Source organism: Aulonocara stuartgranti (assembly GCF_965226115.1).
Source record: "Aulonocara stuartgranti genome assembly, chromosome: 13".
NCBI classification, from domain to species: domain Eukaryota; kingdom Metazoa; phylum Chordata; class Actinopteri; order Cichliformes; family Cichlidae; genus Aulonocara; species Aulonocara stuartgranti.
In genome coordinates, this window is record NC_138949.1 from 10,444,655 (window position 1) to 10,462,748 (window position 18,094).

General features: G+C 39.8%; 1 protein-coding gene across 1 annotated transcript in view; it reads right to left on the bottom strand.

Moving 5' to 3' along the window:
* The window catches only part of cdh23 (cadherin-related 23), a 196,456-nt gene that overhangs the window by 113,768 nt on the left and 64,594 nt on the right, over positions 1-18,094 (bottom strand). The gene's annotated exons all lie outside the window — the stretch shown is intronic.

The following is an 18,094-nucleotide window of genomic DNA, read 5'->3' on the forward strand; positions in this document are numbered from 1 at the left end:
CAAGTGAAAGAGCAACTTGCCGGGGTAAGGCAAACTGTTGTTGTTACAATAATGCATCTATCCCTACAACAGAAAGTATTTCTTGCGCTTTGCTGTCTGTAAATATATGCATTGCCTATCTGTGTTGCCCACAGAAATGGTCTTGGGTATCAAAAAGCTAAAAGCAAAGATATATGAAATGCCCAGAAAGGCTGCAAGATGCTACACCAGAGGGTCATGTGTGAAATAAAAAACCAAACAAACAAAAGAAAAAATTAAATAAAAAAAAGAGAAGGCTGTATAAAGACACACATTTTCCAGGTAGCCCGAAAAGTCTGTGGAACGACGGCATCATTAATTGGAATTTTATCTCAAAACAGCCACAAATACATGCACGATTAATAAGAAATGAGAATGTGTACAGGTACAGAGGGGAAAGGACGTGAAGGAGGATGGGACGCATCCTGATATTCCACTAAAAAAGAAAAATAAAATCCACTTGCACAGGTCTTCTACTCTCTCCTCCTGTTTACCAGACCTGTAGACACAGACCAGAGAGTGTGTGTGTGTATGTGTGTGTATGTATGGGTGTCTACGTTTACGTGTGTGTGTGGTCTTGTCTATCGCAGGGGCAGAGTGTGACCACATGGGGAGGTCATAGTGTTGAACTGAGCTGGGCCCTGAGCCAGAGCTAAAGTGACACAGTAAGAGAGCAGTTGACCCCACAGTCTGTCTGCACTGGTGTCAGGGGAGTGTAGAAGCCTATTTGCATGTGCATGTGTGTGTGTGTGTAAATAGTGGTGTGTCAGAGTCCATGAAACTGTGTAACTGTGTGTGAACGCCTGGGTTAGAGGGGGTAGACAGTATGAGCAGAATCAGACCTCGCGTGGGCATATGTGTGTACGCATTTGTAATTTGTGTAATGAAATGTGTGCTCTGCTCTCTCGGAGTGGTCTCTGCATGCAAACATAAACAGCATCGCAAACGGGTCTGTCCAACCACATTAAGCTAGACTTTTTTTTTTTTTTTTTCTAAATGACATCAGAAACAGCAGTATGCGACATTACGTGATGGCAGAGCTTCAGTTCATCCTTTGTCATTTTTTTTTTTTTTTTTTTTTTTTTTTTTTTAATAAATAGGACAGGGGGAATGAATGAGAGAAAGAGGGGGAGAGAAAGAAAGAAAACCAAAGGGGAGAAGAGACGGTGAGAAGGGGGGGAAGAGAGAGAAAAAAAAAAAGAACTCCTGGGTCACCTGTATGGAGAAAACAAAAAAACAAACAAACAAAAAAAACAAACAGAGGAGACAGCAAACAACAAAGAGCAACATAATAATAGAGAAAACAAAGCACCATCACAATAAACTAGCTAGTCATAGATATCAATATTTACTAAATAATAAACGATATTGTGCAGCACGCAAGATAGACAGCGCACAGTGTGCTTTGAGGCAGCAGCCAAGAAAGCTTTAGTCCGCGTCTGTGAATACCCATGTGTGCATACCTGTGTGGATCAGCATGCTTGCATTCCAAAGGTTTCTCCATGTAATGATCTGCTAGACTGCCATATGAGAATTTAAGGAGAGCAACAAATGTCAACGAGAGTAACAGAGCAAGTTTTTTACCCCTGGAATCCTCGCTGTGTTGTGTAATGTATGCAGACGGGGTCCCGGATCGTTTCTCAGATTTATGTAGTGAAAATTAATATAATTTACTTTTTTTTTTTTTTTTTTTTTTTTAAAGTAGGTCTGAAAGTTGTGAATGCTCAGATGTAATCGGAGGCCTCGGGTTAACATTATATTTCTTTTAGTGCAGTTGCTCTGACTACAGGGAACGACACTGTGGCAATAAGAGCGAAAAAGGAAGAGCAGAAAATCTATTTCTTGTTAGAAAAAAATGAAAATAAAAACTAATTTTTAAAAATTGAGAACAACAACCAGAGCTGACAGCTTTCAGTCACTTTCCATGCTCTGCTCTCTCTTTTTGGGTCCCTGAGAAGCTCTGCTGCATCACTTTGAGTGTAACCTGGCTGACAATTGCCGAGTGAAGGAACAGAGTTACTAATCCACTCCCCCACAACAATAACTGCATTTGAATAAACATCTAAGCTGCATTTCTCTGATATATTTAATATGTTTGTCAAGTTGTCTGCTTAGGAGGAAATTGGAAACACCTCTAAAGGTACCCCACAGCCTGCAGCGCGACACCCGAGCACAGCAACAAATTAATTGGATGAAAATATACGCAATCAAACTCTAGGTGAATTAATTAAATACTGTTGCATGTAACGTGTGTGTGTGTGTGTGTGGAATGGATGTCGACATTATCAATTCTGCTTTGATGTCAAGGAGGCAGTTTGATGGTTAAGTGTTGTGTTGGGTGAATGCATGTATGTGTGTGTGTGTGTGGCACTTTTTGGAAAAAGTGTTAGGATGATATCTAAATGTGTGTGTGTGTGTGGGTGTGTGGATAAAGAATGTGATCTGATGTATCCTTTTCTTCCCCTGAAGCATGCCACCTTCTATCTCTCTTTGCGCAGCAACCTGTGAAACAATAACTCATAAACACCGCCAGGGTCAAACGCCGCAAGGTTCGGTAAATAACGCAACGCGCTCATATATGTAAACGCACACGCGCGCACACGCCAGCACCAGTTTTGATCTCTCAGATTTGACAGAGGCACAGCATTCAAAGCACTTCAAGCAACAACAGTTCAAAGCTTTGCCAGGATGTGCAGATGACCAACTCTCAGCAGAATGTGTCAGTGTGCCAGTGTGGTGCTGCTCAGGTTAGCGGGCTCGCCTGCGTGAGGGTGAAACTCGCGTCTGAGCCGCTATTCGATTTTTTTGGAATCTCTCCCTGAAAACTGAATGCAAACATTAACCAGTCACATTATTCAGTCTTATCTTCTTGCTTCCCTTTAGTCTCTGAAGGTCAAACTGCTCAGTTTGCATAAACGGTGCATTTTAATACTAAGAGCAAAACAATAAAGCAACCTATTTAAAGAGTTTCCTTGGATCGTCAGCTCCTCTTGATGGATTTCTCTGCATTCCAGCAGTCCAACACTAAAGAGAGCTCCACGGCCTGAAATATTCTCTAAGCAGCCACTACACAATACTGTCTTCTACTAGCACTTTTCTCCTTTCCAATTGGTCACAGTACCCTTCCTATTGGGCTATTGATTGGACTCGTGTGAAGTCGATGTGAGTGACCAGGCGCAAAATACAAGGCAGTGAATAATTCTGGTTTTATTAACCTATAAGACTACGCAATCATTTCTCCATAAATGAGACAGACAGTAAACAACAAGGACACAAGAATGGGTGAGCACTGGCAGCTAAACTGGATACTACTGAATGCTAGTTGAGAACCATGTATGTGTCACTACCTATACCTTCAAAAGAGCAAAAGCCAATTGGTTTGTCACGGCACATATTCCAGCATATAAGCCTTGACAGTGCTTTGCAGCTTTTGAATAAATGGGGCTATTTCCTTGGGAAGAAGAATGTTAAGTGGAGAGATGGTTGAGGAGGGATGAAGACAGTTCCCTGCTGTCTTATCTGAAGTGCACTGTGGGAATCACTCTTCTCCCTCTGAGAACTGCTACTTATGAAAGAAGGAGAAACATACAGCAGAGATATATAGAAAGATAGAGACGGAGGAGCATTCTGTTTATGGTACAATTCAAATATTAACTGAGAGCTAATACTAATTTTGTGTCACAGTAACGCTGAAATCCATAAAAAATGAACATAAAAAACCCTCAAATGCAAAAGTGCTCCCACTAAATACTCCTACTAATATTTAAAATGAAAAAAAAAGACATTTTTAATTGCTACCTGTGTTATTGTAATCAGTTTGATAGATTTTACAGAACCTACTAACCTAATAACAGAGCAAAAAAAAAGTATCCTTACATTTCTATAGTCCAAAAAATTTCAAAATACAATTATGCTGCAGCACCGATCAATGAAAGAGTGAGAGAAACTGCGGCATCGATGAAACTTCCCAGGAGCTTTGTGGGCATCATTGTGAAAAGGAAGAAATCAGGAAGCACATTTCTGACTTGGCCTTTCAGCCAACTCAGTAAAAGTTTAAGGAAGGAAGGCAAGTGACCAAGAAAGTAGTGCTCACTACAGTAATACCTCTGAGATCCTCTACAGATAGATAGATGCTGGACAGTTGCCTGTGCAGCATTACGTCAATTAGGCTGTAGAAGTGTGGCTAAAAGAAAGTCATGCCAGTTGTCAGACAGCACTTAAAAGGCAAAGCGCTGGACGAAGAGTACTCTATGTCATAGATAATGTATATAATATCAATATACGTCTGGTGAATTTCTTGGTACATCACCTTTCTTATCAAGCATGTTGTGCACAGTTTGCAGTAGCCAAGGATTCTTATCAGGGACAGAGACAAATCCTTGAGAATAAATAGCTTATGCAAGACACACTTAACCAAAATATTTCAGATCACATCCTATCTGCACACCCAGAGGACGGTGCTGGGACCGTTTCTGAAAAATCGAACAGTCCAAGATTAGCTGAACACCTCTGATGTGCTCAGTGAAGTCCTCTGACTAACATAGGCAGCAGAATTTCTTAGGAATGATTTCCAATTAATATCAATTAATAAACCTTAAACAGTGTAAGTTCTACTCCAAAGCAAATGAAAACGTACTATTTCAGTGTTTCATCTTAACTCTGCAAAGACAAAAGTATGAAGAAGGTCGTAAATGTGACACGAAAAAACAGACTACAAGTTGTAAGGAGACTGAAAGAACGCAGACTGCGATAAAAGGAAGGGGAAGACAGAGAATACAGATGAGGAAATCAAACTGAAGGCCTGTCACTAACAACCATGAGACATTTCTAATAAAGAAGGGGGTCCCCATTCGCTTTTAACTTTGCCTCTGCTTTATCGTACGGTGTGTTTGCCCTGCCTTCTCCACTACTAGTCCTCCATGTTTAAAATTTCCGGTTTTTAATGGCAGCGGCACTTCTGAGGCCGCAGAGAGTCAGAGCTGGATGGACCAGGACTACACGCCGCAGCTTCTCTGTCGGACTTTAACAGGGCTTGAATCCCCTGAGGGCTGGACCTGTGAGGATTCCACTGGTTAAATGTCAGCGGTCTCCTCTAGGAGTCCTTGAGGGAGCAGTCCCTACAACGAGATTAGACTCTGTCCAAGAGTGCACTTAGTTAATTCATTAGTGTGTCACTCTCAGTATGGAGCCAAATTCATTCACACTGTTGTGTAAAGGTAAATTATGCTCTTCAATTGGACGAGCTTAAAAGCTCCAAATTACTCTATTATTTATTCAATTAATTCGACAAATAGTTAAACACGGCTCTTACAAAGCAGAAGAAAATACAGCGCTCGTTAAAGAGGAGAAAAACAAGTAAAATATATAAAGTTAAACATTTAAAGCTGGTAGCATATCGCTGCTGCTCATTAAACAAAAGACTGCAAAAACAGCACCAATACTTTGCACTTTGCCTCTCTCTGAGGAAATGCAGATTGGTCTCCATCAGCCCCTGAATTTATGCCATAATGCGTGTATTTTTTGAACAAGATAAACAATGTTTCATCACAGCTAGTTAGTATTCTTCTAGTATTCTTCCTAGCACATACTGGATATGTTTAATACATTTTCTGACGAAGTCTAAGTTCATTCGTCTTGTAAAAATAACCCGAAGCCCTTGATGCTACTTTGGATTCACGCCACCATGCTTCTTCCTTCTTAAGTGCTTCATTTGCTCGGGATTTACTTATCTATGATATTTATAACAGCACAGAAACTGCATTGATTTCACTGCTCAGAAAAGACAGGTGTATTGAGTGTGAGCTTTTCTAGCCACATGGTCTAGAGATCAGTGGTGATAAGCAAAAGATGCGGCTCTTTTAAATACTTTTAAATGTTTTATTGATTGGGCCTGTGTCAGCTGGAGCTTATTTATCTACTTATTTAACATGTTTGGGTGGCAGAAGCTTCGAAGTAAGTGAAAATTTTTTAATGATGGTATACAAGCTGAATAAACCACACTCTTGCCCAACATGACAGTTTTTGCAATGTTTCTGAGTAGAGCACCTGAATGCAACTTAAACAAACCTTAAAAAAAACATCATATCTGAGAAAAGTGTAACGACTTTTTTTTTAATGAAAGGGATATTTTATAATAATTAGTATTTATAAATCAGGCTTAGCAAAAAATTTCAACAGTTGATTGTGACATATAGTCACCTTAGATCCTAGCAGAGTAAAGCCAGAACAAATATGAAACTTTGTCATTTCAAACCGTATGACGATGTGATTCACTATATCTTAAAAAAAACCCAACTTAATAAGACAAATGGATTGACAGAAAGCAACTAACTGAACGTCCAACTACTCCAAATGTGTGGCCCTGCTGCTGTCGGCCAAAAATCCATCTGCGACCCGTCGATTAAGCGAGTAACTTGTAAGTTAAAAATGCTATCACTACGATAAAAGTCACGCTAAGTTTTTTTATCCAACCTAGTAAAGCCGATGGCCAGCCTACAGACTTCTAAGTACAATGTTTTGTTCTTATTTTGTCAGAAATGTTAAAGACATGGTGATTTGAAGGGGCAGCGCCTGGGTTTCGGCTCCCTGCTGCTCGCAGCGCCAGAGGCCCAACTGTTCACTACAATAGAGCCATGATTACACCTACACTGCTCAGAAGGTTTTCAGTTCCTCCCCAGCTGTCTGCTCTCCGCTTGCAACCCAGCAGGCATGTGATTGTACCAGCTCAGCTCGCCCTTTCACTTTCTGCCTCGCACAACCTCTGTCCCTCCATCACTGCCTCCCACATGTGGCACCTTGTCACACTACCCCGACATTATTCCGACCTATGTGAGGGAATGTATTTCAAATGAGGAGAAAGTGCAGAACTGCAGGGCAGACAGATGTTCCCTTACAAAAAAGGGTAAATGATTTGACCAAGAAAACATGGCTTTGGTTTCTGATTAGCTGATTCCTGTTAGTGTGACAACTTAACGGTTTAAAACATATTTTTAAAAATTAATGGTCCAGTTCTCCAGGTAAGAAGAATAAAAAGCACTATTGCTATGTTACCAGGAAACTAAGGCTACGTTCACACTGCAGGCGAAAGTGCATCAAATCCGATTTTTTTGACCCTATGCGACCCATATCCGATCATGCTATGACAGTGTGAACGGCGCAAATCCGATATTTTCAAATCCGATCTGGGTCACTTTCGTATGTGGTACTGAATCCGATACATATCCGATGTTTTAGAAAGCGACTGCTGTTTGAACGGTCAAGTCGCATTAAATCCACCTTTTACGTCACCGACACAAGACTGAAGCCAATTATCAGCGCCAGAGAAGCGCCCGAGAAGACATCGCGAACGCTTCCTGGCCATCCAGCGTAGATGTCAGTGAAACTGTTGGGAAGACAACGTAAACATTTTATTTGTACTGTATAATCTGCAGATTCTGACAGAAATCTGCAGCTATCCTTTGAAGCACCGCTCCTCTCTTAAACAGCAATAAGGATCATTATTAGGTTATTTACATTATTATGTAAATAACAAAATAACTTAAAGCAAAAATTGGGAAACGTGAAGTCCGAAGTCTTTATATTAAGGGCCATCAGTCAAACAATATAGTTTGCTCTGGGTCTAAACAGAGCGCGTTGTGTGTGACATCTTCTTTTGCGTATGCGGGCCGCTTTGAGCGTTCACACTAGAGCGCGTTTGCTGTCGCATTTTATTTGTAGTGTGAACGAGCAGTAAAAAAAATCGGATTTGATCAAAAAATCGGAATTGAGCATTAAGACCTGCAGTGTGAACGTAGCCTTAGAGCCAGTACAAGATCTCGCCATGCTGATTACTAAAATTAACAGTCAGTGTTGTCGTACAATAAAGCAACATTTTTGCATTCAAACATGATATTTTTATTGAAACCTATGCTACAAAACAGTCGGGAATTCCCACAAAGTGGAAAAAATTTGCAAAAAATGTCCTCTCTAATGCAGGTGTCACAAAGTGCTTTACAGCTTAGTCAAAGAATATGAGACAAGTAAACAGGAGCCGTCCACACTGACGTTAGGCGAGCTGTTTAAAGTCATTTAGAGGGCAATCTGAGAACAGTGCCTGTGCTGTGTGATGCTAACATTTCTCATTGCTTCCTTTGCTCCTTCCTTGCATCTCAGCTAATCTCTACAAGGATGTGAGAGAAACATGTGAGGAAGAGATTCAAGGTGGAGAGATGTAAACTGTCATGGTTCCTGGGTCGTGGACTCAGTGCTTTGAGTTTTGTCTTTTCTTTATTCTAGTTGTGTTATTAGTTCCAAATTTTGCTTATAATTTGAGTTTCATTGTATATTAGTCTTTAGTTTCCTTAGTCCATTAAGATTTAAGTGCCCTTTAGCCCTTTTTTGGTTCTCTGTTTTTAGTATTTATATTCTCAGACTTTTTTTAAGATTAGTTATCTGGGTTCTGCTAATAGTTATAGTTCATAATCAATTTCTTGTTTTTTGTTCTTCCTCCTCCTTTTCCTTCTTCATCTCTGTGTCAGGTGTTTAGTTACTTCCTGTCTTATTTTGTTTGTCTCTTGCTTTGTGTGCATTGTGTTCATTTTTGCTTCCTCTTTGTCTCGTTAGCTAGATTCTGCTCGACTGTGTCTCGTTTTCCCACAGTCTTCTTTCTCTATTGCCTCCAGTTTGCCATCCAAAGGTCACAGCAAAAATCCAGACTCTTCAGGTCAGGCAACATTTTTAACATTTTTGGTGTTCTTAACTGTTTAACAATTTTTCACTGCTTCAAGGTTCAGTGTGTTGTGTTCGAAGATGCTCTACTGCATACCTTGGTTGTAACTCATTGTTATCTGAGTTACTGTTGCCTTCCTATCAGCTCAAAACAGTTCGGCTAGTTTTGCTCAGAGAAGCGCCACTTGCTGGATATTTTTTTTTTCCAGACGATTCTTTGTAAACCCTAAAGATGGCTGTGTGGGAAATTCTCAGTGGATCATCAGTTTCTGACCTGCCTGTCTAACATGCCAGACAGTTCCCCAAACCTTCCTCACTCTGATGCTCAGTTTGAATTTCAGCTCAACTTGACGATGCCTATATGCTGCTCCCATGTTACTGCCTGATTAGATATGGGCACTTACAAGCAGTGGTGTACTGAATAAAGTGGTCAGTGAGTAAAATAGATCCTGAAAAAATACAGGCACGAACTGCACAGTTACATGGTATATACAGTATGTAAGACTTTCTCATATAAATAGGTGAGGCCATGAGCTGGCAATAATTTCACAGTATGCAGTTTTGGCAGAGATGCTGAAGCAGGTGAATCACAAGAGTACTTAAATTAATCATAGAGGTGACACACAAAACCATATTTCACATTTGAAATTAGCTTATCAATAATTCACTGGTATTGAAACAAGATAAAGTGTCCTTCATCTGCGAGGTTTCGATAGCAAATGAGGAAAATTATACAAAAATGATTTATACCCTGCCAAAAAGAGTGCGGTTCATCTTACTTTAAAACTTTGGGGTTTTTAACCCTTATTTCTGTTTGTGTGACTAATACTTGTTCAACTATGACTTAAGTCCACATTACTTATCTCATGGCTATGTTGCGTGTTATATTTATAACGGTGGCCTGTAAGTTTCCAGAAACATGTCCAGGATCCCGAGCTTCGGGAAACCTAGCTTGTGGCTTAACATTCATTATTTATTGCAAAGAAACTCAGTGAATAAGGTCGGTGATGAAACCATGTAGCAAAACAAGCCCACTTCTCAAGGGAGGTAATAGCAAGTTTAAATACTGTATGTCATGGCAGTAACATTTACAAACCAATGAAACAGCCCGTCTCATAAAAAAATATGTCAGTAATTACAATTCCACTCATGGTAAATGTTGTGACAGGGCTTCCTTCATAGCCCGTGATTTCCCAGGGGCAGTGAGCAGTAGTATGTACCTGTGATAATGCGATGGAGACTGGACTTGGGGCTGAGGTGGAAATGGGAAACCCACCTCATAAAGCCCTCTAACCTTAGGAGACCCACTTGTAAAGCTTACGTGTCTGATACCATCATTTCAGCCAGAGTATTGAGTGTTATCTTGAGCCAGGTTTGAGCTAAGAGACTGAATGCGTGAGTGACAGCGTGGAGTCTACTGCAAACTCCAATTGCAGGTATGATGCTTTCTCGCAGTATAATTACTGTTAGTGAGCTCAACTCTGAACATGAGGGATGGAAACTGTGCAGACACCCAGTGTGCTTTGTTCATAATTCACTGAATTAGCAGTGATAAGCCAACTGCCTGTACTTGTCTAAGTGTGCTTTGTCGAGTAGAAGTAGAAAGTGAAATCTGTCTAAAAGAACATTTCCAGTTGCTTTGGATCAATTCTCAAAGTGTTTTGAATGTTTAAATGTGGGATCCTTTAAGAGAACACACATCAGAAAGATGTGGGTGTTTTAACTGTTAAGGATTTTAGTGCAACTATTTACAGTGTGGACAACTATTGACTGTCTTTTAGAGCGAAATAGCTGAGATTAAATTTACCTAAATATGCTACCATTATTATTTCATGGTGTAACTCATCACCTGCAAACAGTCTCTATAATCTAATAATCAAGATTGACTTTGCTGTAATGCAGGTTGTCTTCGTTTACACATGAGTAACTGTGATACTATTTGTATATCTTTTATTGATTGATGTTTTTCTGTAGTTGCTTCCTTGTGGATAGACTTCCAGCTGGTACTGGTGAAAGTCTGCTCTAGGAACAGAAATATACATTAGTTTTAAAGTTTTAAAGTTAAAATAGTTTTAAAGTTTTGAAAGATTTTAAATGCAAGACTGTTTTCTTTACCTGTGTGTTTGAGCCAAAAGAGTTCCCAGCCATCCTGAGTGTCATTCAAAGGTAACCTGATAGGCATATCTGCTCTCATTTAGATCAGAGCTTGTAGGCCAAGTGGGGAAATGTGAATTTAATAGTTGCTGCCTTTTCTGTTGTATTGATTTAATGTTAATAAAGACTGTTATGCAAGCTGTGTGTTGCCTTTAGTTTAGTTTAATATGTAACCTTATACAGTTGTATCAGATATGGCTTAGGACTCAATTAGTAGCAGTCAATAAAAGTCTGGAGTCTGCTGCTGGACCACAAGTCACTGGTGAGCAAAACATTTTTTTATTTTGTTTTGTTAGATTTTCTGTGTCGTTGAGTGTTGCTGAATAAATCCCTGGTTGGTCGGCACCTTATCTCTGCCTCAAGGATCCCACTTCAACCCAGTCACCAAACCAATGGCCATCCTAACCAGGGGCGTAATTTCAAGGGAGGTTAGGGGGGTTATGACCCCCCCCCCCCCCCCAATAATAAGACCCAACTAATATATAACCCCCCCCCCCCCCCCCCAATAAAATTATGAATTACGTTGCATAAATAGGCTGTTGATTTTCCTTACTCATTTCAGGTATTACCAGCAAAATAGTTGCACGTTTAATCATCTAGGAATTTACCCAGATTTATTTATTTATTTAGACAGAGATCTTGACACCCCCCCAATGTTCAGCACAAAGTTACGCTGATGATCCTAACACTAGCCCCAGAGTCGTACATGTATAAGACTTATGCAGGACTTGAGGGAAACAGAATTACCAGTCCTGTGTAAAGTTTCTTTTTCTGTTACTGCAGTTTATTGTACTGTGTGACCATAGGAGGAAAAATATTTCCCCTCACACACTTGTAAATCTAAGTCATCTTCTTCTTTACAAAGCAGAAGAGAAAACATTGTGCTCTTAAAATCAAGATCCGAAATTAATTTTATCAATGAAAGTAACTGGGCTAAACAACTATTGTACATTATAAGATGAAGAAGAAGCACTTATCTGAAAACTCTGACCACAAGAATTTGTCATTCTGGTAGCTTGTTTTGAAAGCCTTCTATCTATCTATCTATCTATCTATCTATCTATCTATCTATCTATCTATCCATCTATCTTCAATTCATATCTTTATCCACTTTGACCTCCAGATCACAACCCAAATAAACATTTTCAAGCTGAATTGGAGACAAATTAAATCAACATAATAATGGGCTGGATTGGCATGAGCCACCAGACTCTCTGGATTAAACACATTCAAGACTGACCTGAAGCCATCTAACCATGTATATACTGACAATATTTTATAGGCATGCCTCTCTAACAGTTATCAGTCATTTTCTAATGGCAGTTAGTCTTTCCTCTCTAAATCGTTTGACCCCCCTCTGTTAAACTAGTCAGTAAGGCCTAATACGCTGCAGTAATGTGGTGCAAGTCTTTGTGTACCATACAGGAACTGATGTCCAAAAAGTGTCTTACATTATAACCTGCTTTTATTCCTTCTTGTTCTCTCTCGCTCCACTCTATGGTCCGTCTGCGATTTTCTGGAGAAGCACTCAGCCGAACAAAATGATTCCACACCAGCAGACAGGGAGAGGGGCCACTTTTGAAAGGCAAAGACAGCCTCCCAGTGTGTGTGAGAGCGTGTGAGTGTCAAGGATTCATGATGTGTTCCTGTAATTTCCATTTAGATCTTTTTGAGGGGCTTTTTTTGTTTGGCTGATATTTTTCAATTTTAGTGTTTACTATTTTCAATAATGGAGTATTAATTGAAAAGTCTTATGTTGCTTCAAGTTTGGGTGACTATTTAAAATAATATATTTTAAAAGTAGGACTTTGTTTGGGGAAAGGTTTGAGGTAGCAGTAATGGTTAAAGTAAGAGGATTATGAGATAGGGAATCAATGCCTCCAGTGGATGGCGTGTGTTTGTATGTATGGGTTGGCTATTTTCTCCGTGGAGAAAAGACAACATATTTATCTCCTTATCAGTCTTCTCCCAAAACTGCCTAACCCCCTGTCAAAGCTCATGGCTGACTGCCTCCAAAGAGCTGGAGCTGTTTGTTTAAATGTAAAGGTAATCAGGCCCAGCATGCTGCAGGAATCCACAGAGCCAGAGAGAGACAGATGGGTAGATCCCAGGGGAAGGGTACAAGGACAGGCCAAATCACATCAGCCAGCTCTGCAACCTTTTTTTTTTTTTTTTTACCTGTTATGGAAAGTTATCCATATCGGTTTAGAGTACTAAAAGTACAACTCATTTTTCCTGCCTTATTTAAAGCAGTTACCTGTAGCTGTGGTTGAAACTATTGCTGCTTGGAGGTAGGGAAGCTCCTTTTTCTTAAATTTCTCTCAAATTCAAATGCAAAAGTTTGTAGATGGAATGCACATTTTAAAATTGACTTTGACAGTCTCGTGAGGACAGCTTAGTGTACATAGCATTCGGGTAGCAGCAATTTTAGCTCACACTCACGGAGGTTTTTGCCAGTTAAAATGTCATACAGCTGCTCGTATTAGCTGACACGAGCTATTATATTCATGACTAACTTAACTTAGAGCTCTACAAAGGTTTGTGTGTGGACGGGTGAAACATTGCTTCAGTCCTCTGAGACTTGAGGCCATTCATTTATGCTCTCTTAAGGTAGAGATCAGACAAACTAGTTGAGCGAATTCTTAAATCCTGAAGTCTACATCAGAGCATAATGCATTTCTGGTATTTGTCAGGCTGCAAATAGATCTTATACTTCTAAATTCTTCTCTAATTGGTTAGTTTAGTAAATTCTGCTTTTTAGCATAGTGCATTTTTAATGATTTTAGGCAAATTAATTCATGTTATTCATGTTATAAGCCGAGCTCCCAACTAATGGCTTTCCATTTCAAGGCTGTTATTACAACATAAGAGGCATGCTGAAGGTGTTAGCATCCCAGTGTCCAGATAACATTATAATGCTGCTATCAAGAATAATAAAAACGATCAAACAAGATAAATGAGCTTCATTTGCTTCATGCAAAAATGTAGTTGACATGAATCAGTGATTACCAGATTACCAGTGACTGCTTAATGGATAACAGTGAAAGATGATGAATCCTGTTTCCTTTTCCTACTGTTGAACATCTTGTTCTCATACACAATTTTCCTGTCCTCCCCAACTCCCTTTTTTAAGAAGTCATTTTTTTAAAATAGAATTAAATGCAAATTAGAGTAGAGCTGATTATCATATAAACGGCTGTTGCCTAGGGGGCAAGACACTCTGGCTTTATTTATTTATTTGGTCATATTCTTCACAGTTCCCCATAAAACTCTGACTTTAATCAGTCTGCACTTTCTTTTAAAGACATAGGGGAATTTGGGACTGGTTGAAGGGAGGCGCGCATTTCTGTGTATGTGTGGGCAGCCTGTATTTGCGCTTCTGTGTGTACATATGGGAGGTATGTGACCAAGAGCAGAGCGTACGCCTGTACAGCTTCATTCTGCACACTGCTCAATTAGCTCTTGATGTTTTATTTTACAGGTGAGCGCGATCACCTGTAAAGGTACACAGCTGGAACAATAACGCAAAGCCCCATAATCCAGTAGTGAATGGCAATTTTACATAGTGGTCCAGAGGCTTTTTATGGCAGCTGGATTATGTTTGCAGTCACCCACCAGTGCAAGTGATCTGATTTGAATTCACTGGGAGTGAGGGAAACACTGTAAATGGGTAATTACCCAGAAGTAACATAGAGGGGAGAGATGAAGTGAAGTAGTGGGAAAGGATTTAGGCAAAGACCTGCAGATTAAAGATTCCTTGTAACTTAAAATTTGGGAACTGACCTCCAAACGGGCTGTTGGATCCAACGTGTGTTGGATGCTAAGACTTGGTATCTTTATGTAAACCTGTGAGGGCGGGGCTTCACTTGAAAAATTGTTAATTTGCTAATTTGTTAAAAAAAACACAGATGCTCAAAATTTGATTTGTGGTACTTATTTGGGTTTTTGGGGTACATTTCAAGGTTTTAACATTTTGCATGCATTTAATGAGATGTCTCAAAACCCCTACTGGGGGTCAGAGTATAGTCCTCTCATTGCTGTAGTTTCTTTGTAGCGTGACCATAAGTCTACTTTTCTCTTAAAAATCATCAGTGATTGATATATTTATCTTGTCAGTATTGACACACAAATTTCACTATTTAAGCAAAGGGCTACGTTTTCTTTTCTACCGTTTCTCAATGGGTTCAAGGAAACTAACCGTGTAAAGCCTGAACTATGAAACTCACTTAAAAAAGAAAACAAAAAGCTGGAGTTTATTGAACCTTCTGACCCCCCCCCCCCAAAAGAAAGCATATCAACTTGCATATGTGTGTTTTCATTTTGTATCAGTTCTTTCTAAATCCAACGTTTTTGTGAAATTAATTGCTCACAGTTTGTTTAACTTAAACAAACTAAGGGTTTAAGTCAGCAGTCCCCAACCCCCGGGCCATGGACCGTTACCAGTTACCAGACCGTGAGTTGCTTGTACCGGGCTGTGAGATTTGAGGCTCGGGTGTGAAATTTATGGTTTTCAGCGCTTTTATCAGTTTTTATCATTATTTTTCATAGTTTTTATCGTTAACTCATTTTCCCTAGGTCTTTTCCCATGTGTTAGGAATAAATCTTCTTTGTTTTTTGGTGCCGCACTGGTTTTATTTTGTTCTATTTATCCGCGACACCTTAAAGGCTGGTCTGTGAAAATATTGTCAGACATAAACAGGTCCTTGGCGGAAAAAAGTTTGGGGACCGCTGGTTCAAGTTACAAAAAACCAGCTGATGATGTAGATATAGAGGACTTAAAAAACATAATTAATAGGTTAATAGGTCTTATATATTTTTGGTCACCTAACAACAGTCTGGATAACTGTTCTGATCTCATCCACCTGTCACCATTTCTCTGCCTCTGGCACAAAAAGATGACATCCCCACAACATTAAAACATCTTGACAGAGTGCGCAGATAGGTTGGACTAACTGGCAACCGGTAGCTCTGACTGAGGGTGCGCATGCTTGTCTAAAAGTGATGATGCTGAAAGACTGAAAACTTGTCCAATCTATGACTCACTAAGTTTGTTCTAGGATAGCCCCCAGCAATGATGACAAGCAGTTTAGAGAAAGGACGGAGCGATGGATAGGCGTTTCTATCCCTGCCCCCCACATACTCATGTCTGATCGAAGGAATCTTCTACAATTCTAAAAACTCAATTTTTTTACTATTTCATGCTTTTACCCAGGATATTAGTGACCTCGCATCGCAATTTTCATGTTCTGATTCATCACCCTGCATGGCCTGTGTCCACCACTCTTTTACAGTGGAAACATTTTGGTTTTAAAGTAATATTTAAACAATCACAAGTGGAATTCACCATGCATGTGCAACAGTGCTAGTGTTTAAGGCTGATGACCAAGGGAAGCTGCACTTTACACATGCCATTATCAAACGAACTGCGATGCCAGGGTTGCTGTTGAGGCCATCTCATCTAAACAGCACACGGGATTTGATGCACTCTGTGCTATTCAAAAGATACCCTGCTCTCTCTCTCCCTCCCCCAGTGCCTTTCTTTACTCTCGCCTTGTTTCCCAGTGTGCCCTTGATTTCAAGCTTTTTGTGTGTTTTCACTTCACTCTGAACTCTGTAGCCCTGAATCTCTCCATTCTGTAGTCTGGTCCTATAGGTACGCTGCACTCTATATCAACAACTCTCTCTATCTGTAGCCTCGGGCATGGGGTACCACGAGGGCATAAGGGGGCTCTACTTCCATGAGTCTTAATGTCTCAGGTGTCTCTTTGCACACACCCACTCACACAGACACCAGTAGAAATCTACATGCTTCTTTTTCCAATGCATAATTCACAGACTTCAAGCAACTGCAGACACATCTGACCACATATAAGCAGACTGTCCTTCTCCTGCACTATGAACCCCAGTACCCCTTTCATTTTCATGCATTATTCTAGGATTTTAAAAGGCCAGTGGTTACTCCCCAAAGGAAAGCTTTGATTTTCAGCAGGGACCCAAACAAGCACAATATTTTTTAAAAAGTTTTAAAAAAAAGGGTGTTCTTTGGATTGGATGGGTATTCTTATCAGCTGAGGGACTTTACGAGATATGTAGTTTTCATTTTAACAACTTCAAGGGACATTGCATTTATTGATATGTTTATAAACAGGAGGCAGCAAGGACGGCAAGCAGACGTATCTGGTAGAAATGATAAAAAACTAAGAAAACAAACACAGATAGTTTGCCACCTCTGCCACTCAGGTGGTATACTATGATGGGTTCTCATAGAAATTTGCTGTCATGTCAGTATAGAAAATGCATTGTTAGGCTAGTAGAAGCACATCTACATATAACATAGTCCTCTGTCCTGTAGTGAATTAGACCACTCAGAATAAACAGATTTTTTTAATGTGAGAAAAAACATTTTTCTGTCCAGTAGACGCATTCCCAATCTGGCAACAGATGCAGCTAACTTATCAGCATAAAGGGAAATGGGCCTATTTTTAATTCACTCAGTTGTCCTACATAACTATCTATGGAGCTGCAGTATATTTCCCGACGTGTCAGTATGTAGCACTCGTGACTAAGAAGAATAAGATAGACGTATGATGATACATCAGCAGTGTGCTGCAAAGTAAACATAGCAGTGGTCCTGCAATCGCACCTTCTGTTTATCTGCCTGAATAGAATAGAATGGAATAGATGCAAATAGATGAAACTAAATGTAAATGTCAGATACGGGAAGACAAACAGATCTGAACAGACTGACAGCCAGTACACAGAAACCACTGCACTACCGGGGTCCGTTTGCAATCACTTCATGTAGCTCTGCAGTAGAGAAGAGTGGGACAGAGAGATAATCGAGCAAAGAAAAGTACTGCATGTAGGAAGAAGATGGGCATAAATGAGACAAAAACACTTTCACAGCCTCTTTATTACAGCAAAACGTAGCTGAGAATTACTAGGTGGGCTTTGTGTATATTACATGATGATAGCTAATTAAAAAGCAAGGCAGAACTAATAACACCAGTACAGAATGGCAACACATATAATCATCTCCCTTTTCTTTTCCTGTCTTTTTTTAAGAGGATCATTAGATGAAAATTGGTACTTCCAAAGCAAATATCTCCACCATTTATTTCCATTGTCTCATTTTCCTCCTCGCTCTATCTTAATCTCAATTATTACAATGTGATGTTGTCAAATTAAATTAACATCTTGTTGATGAGACGTGACA